Source organism: Lepisosteus platostomus, chromosome 5 (assembly GCF_059453375.1).
Source record: "Lepisosteus platostomus isolate fLepPlt1 chromosome 5, fLepPlt1.hap1, whole genome shotgun sequence".
In the NCBI taxonomy this organism is placed as follows: Eukaryota; Metazoa; Chordata; class Actinopteri; order Semionotiformes; family Lepisosteidae; genus Lepisosteus; species Lepisosteus platostomus.
Genome location: NC_142615.1, coordinates 46,325,080 through 46,335,264, shown reverse-complemented (window position 1 = coordinate 46,335,264; position 10,185 = coordinate 46,325,080). Strand labels below are relative to the sequence as shown.

At 36.2% G+C, this 10,185-nt stretch overlaps 1 long non-coding RNA gene across 1 annotated transcript; it reads left to right on the top strand.

Annotated features, from left to right (window-relative positions):
- Positions 1-5,205: 5,205 nt before the first annotated feature.
- On the top strand, positions 5,206-9,928 carry LOC148667417 (uncharacterized). Its single transcript, XR_015937027.1, has 4 exons — positions 5,206-5,348; positions 8,763-8,845; positions 9,151-9,189; positions 9,333-9,928. It is a non-coding gene; the product is annotated as an uncharacterized LOC148667417 (long non-coding RNA).
- Positions 9,929-10,185: the final 257 nt, after the last annotated feature.

Here is a 10,185-nt window from a genome sequence, read left to right as displayed (position 1 = left end):
GAGAGCGGGGTTCAATGGCCCCTTTCTTATAGAGAGGACAGCTCCGTCACCTCTTACGACGATTAATAACCACAATAACGACCAACCAACAAAAACAACCATATAAACATAATACCAACCAAAAACATAGATAACAACAACAATACAAAATCAAATATATCAAACCATTAAACTCTCTCAAATTCCTCCAGTTATCATAATCCCGCCCTTATGCAAAACTAAACCCTCCTCCCATCCCAGTTTATCCTCTTTATTATAAACAAAATCCACCTCAATTTTCAACATAAAACATTACACAAAATCAATACCTCAACACTCCATACTCAACAACGATAATTCACAAACAGCCAGAACATGTAACTCCACATTTCCAAATATACACATTTCCATAGCCCCGCCCCTTATGCAAAATCAACATCCCTCCCCTGTTCTCTCTCTCCGCTGGCGTTTGTAATCGTTTTTATTTTTAAATAAATTTTAGCAAAGTCATGTATTTTAAAAATCTTAAGATTTCTATATTTATGTCTTTATTTAGTGGTTTCATTAGTGACAAAGGCTAAACTTTCTTGGAAAAATGTCTTTTATGCAAACCATGTTTTCATAACATTCATTTAGGGCTAGAATATGTTCATTGTCTTCCAATTAAAGAAGGGTTCCTTTCGCCATAGTCGAGTTGACATTAGAAGTTTGCCATGCCCGGACTGTTACACCAACGCATTAGCATGTTAAAGCGATTTCATTACTGGGTTTTTGAAGGGCGGAGGTGTCTTTCGCTGGAAATCTCGCCCCTTTCTACTTTGAAAATACCTGTGAAACCGGTTTAATTCGTCACAGCCAGCACTCCCGCAGAGAGGGGGGTTGTATTTGCAGTGTATATAGTAGATAGGAAAGCCAGAGCCGACCGCTACGCCGCCCACGTGTTATGCTCTTTGTTAATGTCTAAGCCAGAACACATCATTATATCTCATTTTGTATTTCTTAAAAAAAAATCGTTTGCCCAGCCTAACAGTATTGCTGTGTTGTTATTGTTTTTAAACTGTAAAGCGCTTTGAGGAGCCACCTTTAAAGGGGCCATACTGTATACAATAAATTTCATTATTATTACTATTGTTAATTTGCTGGACAGAGAGGTCAACATTATTACACAGAAGACAAACATAGCGATTTATGTTGCATTGTGCATTGTGCTGCTGTAATACAGTTTTCAATAATTAAAAGTCTAAACAGTATCAGCTTTATTTATGGGTTTTAAATAAAGGCGATTTAAACGCGATTTAAATCAATTTAAATGTTTATATTGTAACGCATAGGTGACTATTCATTGTTATTAAAATGACTTAACTTCGATCATGTTGTGATATTTAGAAATATACATTTGTTTGGTGCGAGTGAAGTTTTATTTAATCTCTGAGCCATACTGATTCTTATGGAAGCCAGTTTCCGCCAGGGAGTAAAAAAAAAAACACACTATGGTATTCTCTCCGATGCAGTGCAGTTAAAAACATATCTCTGATGCTGTTCCTAAATTAATATCGTTTATGACCATCAGACGCTTTATGCTCCTTTTCTTTTTTCCAGAGGATTGAACAGGGAGAGGCATTTCATGATGTACTTTTCACTGATGAAACAACAGTGGCTCTGGAACAGTTTTCAACCATGTCGTTTTATAAAAAGGGAAGATATGTGAACAAGCAAAACTCAAAACAAACATGTATGCCATACGGCGTATGCGTTACTGAAGCTAAAAGTTTAGCCTTTGTCACTAATGTAACCACTAAATAAAGACATATAGAAATCCCTACATTACAGACTGTATATGGCTGGTATTGGTAGTTTAAAGAAAAAATACACACCAGTATTCCACTTTCTCCCTAAACATTTTAAGCATCAGAGTCTTACAATGTTCTCATAGGTTCTCAAGTGTAAAAAGAGGTGATAATTCTTAATAATTCCATGTCACATTAACTAACCTCTTCAGTTTATTCCGCCAGACAGTACATGAATATAATTATATCATTATTAATTTTTTTAGATACGAAATTCCATATTATATTCCCTGTTAATCAAATTCTAAAAGTATGCATTTGTTAGATAACAAGCGAATTCACAGAAAAGGTTAAAAGACTATCACTTTTCACAAAGTATATAATCCTAATATGGTCAGAAGGAGCACGTAAAAACGTTTCCCAAATAACAACATGTAAGACGTTGATGCTTAAAATGTTTAGGGAGAAATGGAATACTGGTGTGTATTTTTTCTTTAAACTACCAAGACCAGCAATATACAGTACAGTTTACATACAGTAATATGTTTATGTTCCTAAATTAATATCGTTTATGAGCATGTGAAAGGCATGGTGAATCGGAGATTCTCGAGAATTACTTTGTATGATTGGAAACGAATGTGTGATCGGATCAACTAAATGCTGTGGTGTTACTTTTTGTCAATGCAAAAATAAACTCTTTTCGTTTACAAAGACGGTTACAAAGAATTTGGACCAGGGTAATACTTTTAGCTTACAGCTTGTTCAAGGTCATTCTTTATTAATACTATTAGTAATATCTTCGGTAAAGACTTTGATGCATAAAATATTCCTGCATAATTAAAATATTTATGATAAAGGTGGTAGGTTGTGTACTTTTGTCCAACAGAACAATCTTGCTTTTATAAAATATACCGCCTTTTTAATGTTTAATGTTTAACATGCTGTAATACACTGTTTAAATTTAAAGGTCTAAAGAGTATACAACTTAAATTCTTAATTGAATAAAGATTGTCCCTCAGCAGTGATCAGGATTCGAAACCGACGTTTTCTGGTGACAGCTCAAATGCTGTACAGGAGAGGTTAACCTTTATTAGCTCCAGCTGGCGGTTTTACAAGGTGATTATGCTATTAACATAATCTAAGTTGCATACGGTATGATGCGGTGTACTGCGACACGCCCACCGTGTTATACTGCAGCATACCCCGCTTGTTTTGAATGGCTGCATCTGTTACTGCAGTTATTAATATTGTCGAAATTACCATTGCAATTCAATGTTAATTATACATTGCGGCAATGTATATATACATATAGCTGTTTTTTCGCTATTATATATATGTATATTGGACGAATCACTGCCCACTGGGTTGTTTTTGTCTTATAAAGACTCTGTTCTTTTATTCCGTGTAAGAAAGGAATAAGTTATTAAAACTTTCCACACTTTCAACAAAACATATTTGTCCACATTCTAACGAAGTCAAGCATGTACCTGTGTGCATTGACAGTGCATGTCTCAAAAGGACATTAAATAACAAAATGACCTTTTTGTTGTTATTCTTGTGGTTGCAGCTGTTTCTTTCTTTTACATTCTCCAGCAACATTTACAGGCCGGGTTTTATCAATTGACTTGTACAGAACAAGTGCCATGTTCAGAGGGTCATTTAAAAAATGGTACAGTAAAATTTGTGTCAGAATTGTGAGACGATTTTGTAATCAGGATAGAGGGCCATAGCAATACAGCATAAAGTGCAATCACCTTTTCCCAGTGTAAATGTGTGTTATTGTGAGCTTTTTAAATTGGTTTGCGCTTTTCTGAAATGTATTCCATACAAACAATACAATCTGCACAGTCGCTATTTATCTGGATATTCCCTTCCACTGAAGATGTCTACAATATTCTATCCGGATTAGTACTGACCGAAAGGCGAAAGACGACATAGTATCACAGCAGCAGCATTTAAGGTGGAACGAAAAAACGCGAGAACGTCAGCCTCGTAATCTTCTTTATAGTCAATAAATGAATATGGTATTTGCATGGGGTAATATAATTGCAAATATTTTTCAATATATTACTAAATTATACAATATTATTTACGAAATAATAATTCAATATAAACTGAAACGAGGTTACATAAAACGCATTTTTTCTCCGTGTCACTAACGGGCTTCCGTACAGGCTTTCAGTTGAAAAAAGCTACAATGTTAGCGTTAAATACAACACCTGTTGACGCTGCCAGCACGATCTGTATCATGTGTTGGTCATTAACAGACGGTAAGTTTGATCAAGGTCTTAAATTTAAATGCAGTGTGCTCTTTCTTTACTTAATGTCTTTCGAAGTTAAATGCCATTTCGAAAACTGTTATCAATAATAACTTTTACTTTGTTTATTTGCTTTTAGGATCGAGTAAAGTCGTGAAATTAGTTTGCAAGATTTTCTGTACAGTGGATAGCTTGTTTTACTACTCTATTTTGCAACGTTATGTAACTTAGCTAAATACAGTGTTTGCTACTGAACGACATATTTTTCTATTGAACGTCGTCGCATAGATAACAGTCCATCACGTTTTCACAACGTTATATAGCTAGTTTCGCTTTGTCCTTCCGTGTATTTGTCTCGACAGAAAAATTAAACATCTGATAGTATGCAATAAATGCTTAACAAATTATAAGTTACTGCAGGCCGGAGCATTATCGAGCGTGGAAGCTTTACATTACATAACGATGCTGCGTTGAGTACTAAAACCAGTTATCTCCTGTAGAGCAAGTCATCCAAGCTAGTTACACGATTACTCGATCCTAAAGGCAGCCAAAGTAAAATGTCCATTAAGTACCGTTCTAAAAATGACATCTAGCTTTCGGAGATATTAAGGTAACATTGCTCTACATTTAAGACCTTTATCAACCTCACCGCTTGCTGTATGACCAGCACGTGATGTAGGCTCTACTACCATAACTGATGCGTTTTCAATTGCATAATTCCATGATTTTTTGTCTGCTTAGAAAACGTAGCTGAAGATTACATTTAAAGAAATTAAATAAGTATATAAGACTGGCACCAGGGTTTTCCCATGATGATTTCCTCAGTGAAGGCAAGTATTAACTGATAAAAAATATTTGTTGTTTAATGATAACATGATTGATGCGTTTATGTGTATTCTGTTTTGAAAGTGGTATTTGTTTTTTTTTAATAATAATGTATATTCAGTGTACAGGAAATTTGAACTGATGCCTGATGCGGAGTTACACATCTATGATGACACACTAATGGAGGCTGAAGATGACACACTTCAAGAACTAATTCAATCAAACCCAAACCTTTGTTTAACTATCAAAGATAGTAATGAGGGTGAATCACATTTAGCTGATCCTAATGAATATTGTTTTCATTAAAACAATAGTTTTCTCATTGTCTTCTTTTGCCTTATTTATTTTTAAAGAACTTGAATCCCTTGGCCTTTCGTCTCCCAGTTCCTGCATGGATACATTGTCCCGTTCATCCAGTGATACCGACTTAAGATTTTCCGAGCCTTCCCCCAGAAGGGCCAACACAAGCATTGATGTAGATGACACTACAGCAAAAGAGGTATTGTTAACTCTTATAGAGTGATGCTGATTTTATTTTGTGCCTTTATTTTTAATGTGAGCTGCATTCTAAATCATAGCATGACTCTGAGCTTTAGTAGTTCAGGTGGGTAGCTGCGTCAGCATGCGTGGGCTGCAAAGGAACAAGTTATTCCATGCTGAAAAAAAGAAGAAAGAACACAACGTTTCGGCCGTGGAGCGAAGAAGGCTCCAGGGCTGAAACATTGTGTTTTCTTTCCACACCTGAAGAAGGCTCCACGGCCGAAACATTGTTTTCTTTCTTCTTTTTTTCAGTATGGAATAAACCTATTACTTGATACTCTGAGCTTTACCTACAGATGATAACAGTCAATCTGCAGTACAGAAAAGTTTGGCAAATTTCGAGAAGCCATTTATCCGCTTCAATACAGAAATTGGGTGCCTTTACTTTGTTCTTGGAAATGTGCCACCAAAATTCAACTGAGCTGTTATGAATATTCTTTTGATATCGCTTTTTTTATATTCAGGACCTAAAGAAGTATGTTTTTGATGTTATACCGGTACCATTGCTAAATTATACCAGAACTTTAGAAGGTCATGAAATAGATCTTCCCTTTTCTACTGACAGAATATATGGTACCATCTTTCGTATTACTGGTGATAATTTAGGAATGCACATTATTATTGATTTTACAGAATCTTTTGCTGGAAATTATTTTTGTCACCTTTGTTTGATAAGAGAGATGCCCAGACTATACATAGGATGACCCCAAAATAATCTTGTGGGGAAAATACATTTTTGAAATGCATTGGCAGTCTCTTCAAGTTGACCCACAGCCCAATTCAGTTTATGATGTGAAAAAAAATCAGTCTTCAACTCTACAATATTTTCATGTGTGTGATAATTACTCACCATGACATCATACATTAGCTTCTCGTGGGTGTGGCTCAGTATGAGGTGAAATTACTTTTTGAATATCTAACAGAAAACTTTCAAATCAGGTGTGTTAAGAATTTACTCCTTTGATTACGGGTTTTTAGAGCATAAAACAAACATCCTACAAATGTTAACTTTGAAGGCACAGGTCGTAATATTGGGCTGAATGCTATACAAACTTGGTGCCTTGTCAAAAACATTCCTCTATTATTTGGTGAGTTTGTCCATCAAGGAAATCAAAATTGGAATTTGCGGTTTGAAATAATGATTATAGTTTTCTCCCTTATTCATACTGAAGGTATGACTGTACATTTGAAGTATTTGATTATTGACCATCATAAACTTCTTAAACTGTTGTATCCAGAGAGAAGCCTAATCCCAAAGCATCACTACATGGTACATTATCCAAGCTGTATAATAAGTCCTTTGTTACATGTGAAGAAAGATGTGAAGACGGGGGTTTGAATTTAATCCTTTCTGTATGAGGTTTAGACTTCTAAGTCACAAGCTGGGGTTTATGGCAGGAAAGGGGGTTAACTGATAAGGATTGCAGATGCAAGCTAGGAACCCCCCTGGGTGTAATCTTAAACTGACCATTTGGCCAGGACCTCGTAAACTGGCCAAATACCATGAACCTCCCTCTTTACCATCAGACCGAGTGACGTCAGAAACGGAGAAGAAGACACTATATAACCCAAAAGTTTATACCAGTATGGGGAACAATACTTCAGTTTTGTTGTTTCTTACGGGAAACAAGACTTCGGCTTTATTGTTCCTTGCATGCAATAAACTCATCTGTTTTACTTCATCTCGGGATCAAGAACCTTATTCCTTCTGTTACAACACATGTATGGACTATGGGGTTTGAGGGCAAACATAAAGTGTCTAAAACCACACTGAAAGACTTCAAGAACCTTACAAAATCAATTGCTAAGAAACATTAAATGGATGTTGGGTATCGTTGGGAAAAATTATCAGTAAGACATACTGAGGACCAATGACATTCTCTTTTAATTACATTACTAGTGGTATTGGTTTGGCAAAAACTCTTCAACTGACCTTATAAAAGAATGTGTCTATTACAAATTACTTAAAATTGATGGTATATAGTACAGACCAGGACTTGTAATTTGCAGTAAGATTGAACAAGAAATTTATTAGTTTTCTGCAAAATTAATAAAATACTGATGATTGATAACACCATCTATGTTTTGGTGGACAAGCTCTTCACAAATCACCTTGATGAACATTACCATGCTTTCCAAGTGACTGAAAGTGAGGAAAGGGATGTTCTGAAATTTGAGGATTTGAAGTTGTAAAAGCCTTTTGATCTTCAGGGTACATATGGTAGTGATGAAAACATTTATGTTATTCTTATATTTGTTATAATATGATTTATACATATATGTCCTTATTGAAAAATGTAATTGCGTTATTGTATATGGGAATGCTGATTGGATGAGGGCCTTTTGCAGAAGGCAGAGCTAGATGTTCGAGTAGGGATCTGCGATCCTGCATTGGCTGCAATGGAGCATGTAAAGGTGCGTTCTGTGGTAAAAGGTAGAGAGAACAAACGTGTTTCGGCTTTGCAGCCTCTTCTGCTAGGAGGGAGGGTGAGAAAGCAAAGAAATGAGGCAAAGAAGAACAAAAGACAGTTAGGTTAGAATGGGCATGGAGCAGGTGAGAATGAGTGTCCACATGAAAAGCCAAGATCTGCAAATAACGCAGAGGAATTAGAAGGAGATGAGTCTGTTGTTGAGAGAAATGGGGAAAATCTTGTGAAAATTTGGAACATATCTTCCCACTCATTCTCACCTGCTGTTTACCTATTCTACCTGCTCCATCCTATGTTCTTATTTGCCTTATTTCATTGCTCCTCTCTCCCTCACACCAGAGGAGACTGCACATCCTAAACGTGCTTCTTCTCCTTACCTTTGACCATGGAATTACGATTTACGTGTTGTAGCTATTCATAAGTCTTTTTTTAAAACTTTTGTTCCACTTGCATAAATGTCACCGAAAACAAATGTTTAAACCATTTTTTCACATATAAAAACAGTTTAAAGTGGACTTTACCTGTGTTTGCCTGTTTTATAGGTTAACTTTCACACATAGAAAACATACAACTAAACAGCATTTTACTTCAGTGGTTTTAAATATACTGCACACAGAAAATAAAATTTAAGAATATGTATTCACTCTCCTATTCAGTGTTACTTAACACTAATAGTGTCAATTAATTGACACCACAGTGTTGTTAAAAAAACTCTGGATAGTGTGAGCACTTTACACTGCACTTAGTGCATACTGCAGAAGTGTACAAATAACACGGATAATTCTGAAAATGACACTCAGAGTTTAACACTGTCAGTTTAGGCTCGAAGTATTTAGAAAGTGCTAATTTAACTCTGGTGAATGTGGAGCTGTTAAAGTTTTGAGTTGATTTAACACTGGCTGATTTGCTGCGTATAAATACATAATATCTCCTATGTGATAAAGCTGGTGTCTTTTCAAGAGGCTTGACATTAAAACTCTTCCCACACTGACTGCAGCTGACGGGTTTCTCACCTGTGTGAATGATGGTGAGTGTTTAAGTTGTTTAACTGACTCAAATGTTTCTCACATAGACTTAGGCTGAAAGGTTTCTCCCCTGTATGAATTAGTTGGTCGGCTTTTAAATTGCCTGCCAGACTAAATTTCTTCCCACATTGGCTACAGGTGAATGGTTTCTCTCCTATGTGAACAACCTGGTGGGTTTTTAGCTTCCTTGCCAAACTTAACCTCTTAACACACTGACTACATTTAATTTGTTTCTCTCTTGTGTGAATACATTTAAAAAAAATATTGATTTTAAATAGGCTACCTGACTAACTCTCTTCTCACACAGGCTGCAGCTGAAAGGCTCCTCTCCTGTGTGAATAAGCTGGTGAGTTTTTAAATGGTTTCAGCAACTAAAACTCCTCTCACACTGACTGCAACTGAATACTCTCTCCCCTTTATGAGTGTGCCAATGACTTTTCAATTTATTTGGCTCTGGGTGCTGTAACATAGTACTGATCTCTTCAACAGGTGCTTCAGTCTGCTGCTCTGCAGGGTCAATCAACTGGGGCTCCATGTGCTGCTCTGTAAGATTGAAAACATCCAGTTCTTCTTTGTGCTCTAGTACAGAGACACAGCCCATTCCGTTACAACCTTGTGTAATATTGTTAGTGTCCAAATTAACATTCTCTGTGAAATCATTATAAACTAACAACCCAGGTGTCCCACTCTCAGGCTCCGTCTTCATCATGGGCACAGAGTCCAGATCCTCCACACTCTGTCTGCTCTCTGTGTGCTGCTCACTGAGTGTCTCTTTCCCTTCTGCAGCAGTGAGCTCTGTCTCCTGCAACAGACTGGAGCCCCACTCCTCCTCACTGTGCTGAGGAGCCCTTTCCCCAGCTTCAAGGAGAGCACTGGCCTCTGAGCCTGAAATCACAAGACAAGAGGACAAGGCCTTTCAGTCAGGCTCAAAAGCGCATTACCCCCACCACAAATAAAAAGTACCTGCATATTAATATACAAGATGATACAATTTGAAAAATGTTAACATCTGATCTTTTATGTACAGTAGATGTCATATGTTAAGATGAAGGTAAGAATAATTGAATAAATGAACACAAAAACGTTTCAACTGTTGGATCAATGTTAATACATTGCTTTCATTTTTTGGAATCCCATGCTAAAATAAAAAAAATATATAAAACCATAGTGAATCCCCTACAAAAATTATATTTCTAATCTTCAACTGGATAATACAATTATTTTAACAATCTACACATCAGCAAAGTCAAATTACTGCATTTGTACAATATTGTACGCAATTTTAATCAAATGCAGAGAAAGACCTTGAAGTTAGGGTTTGAGTAGAGTTTAAAACCTTGCA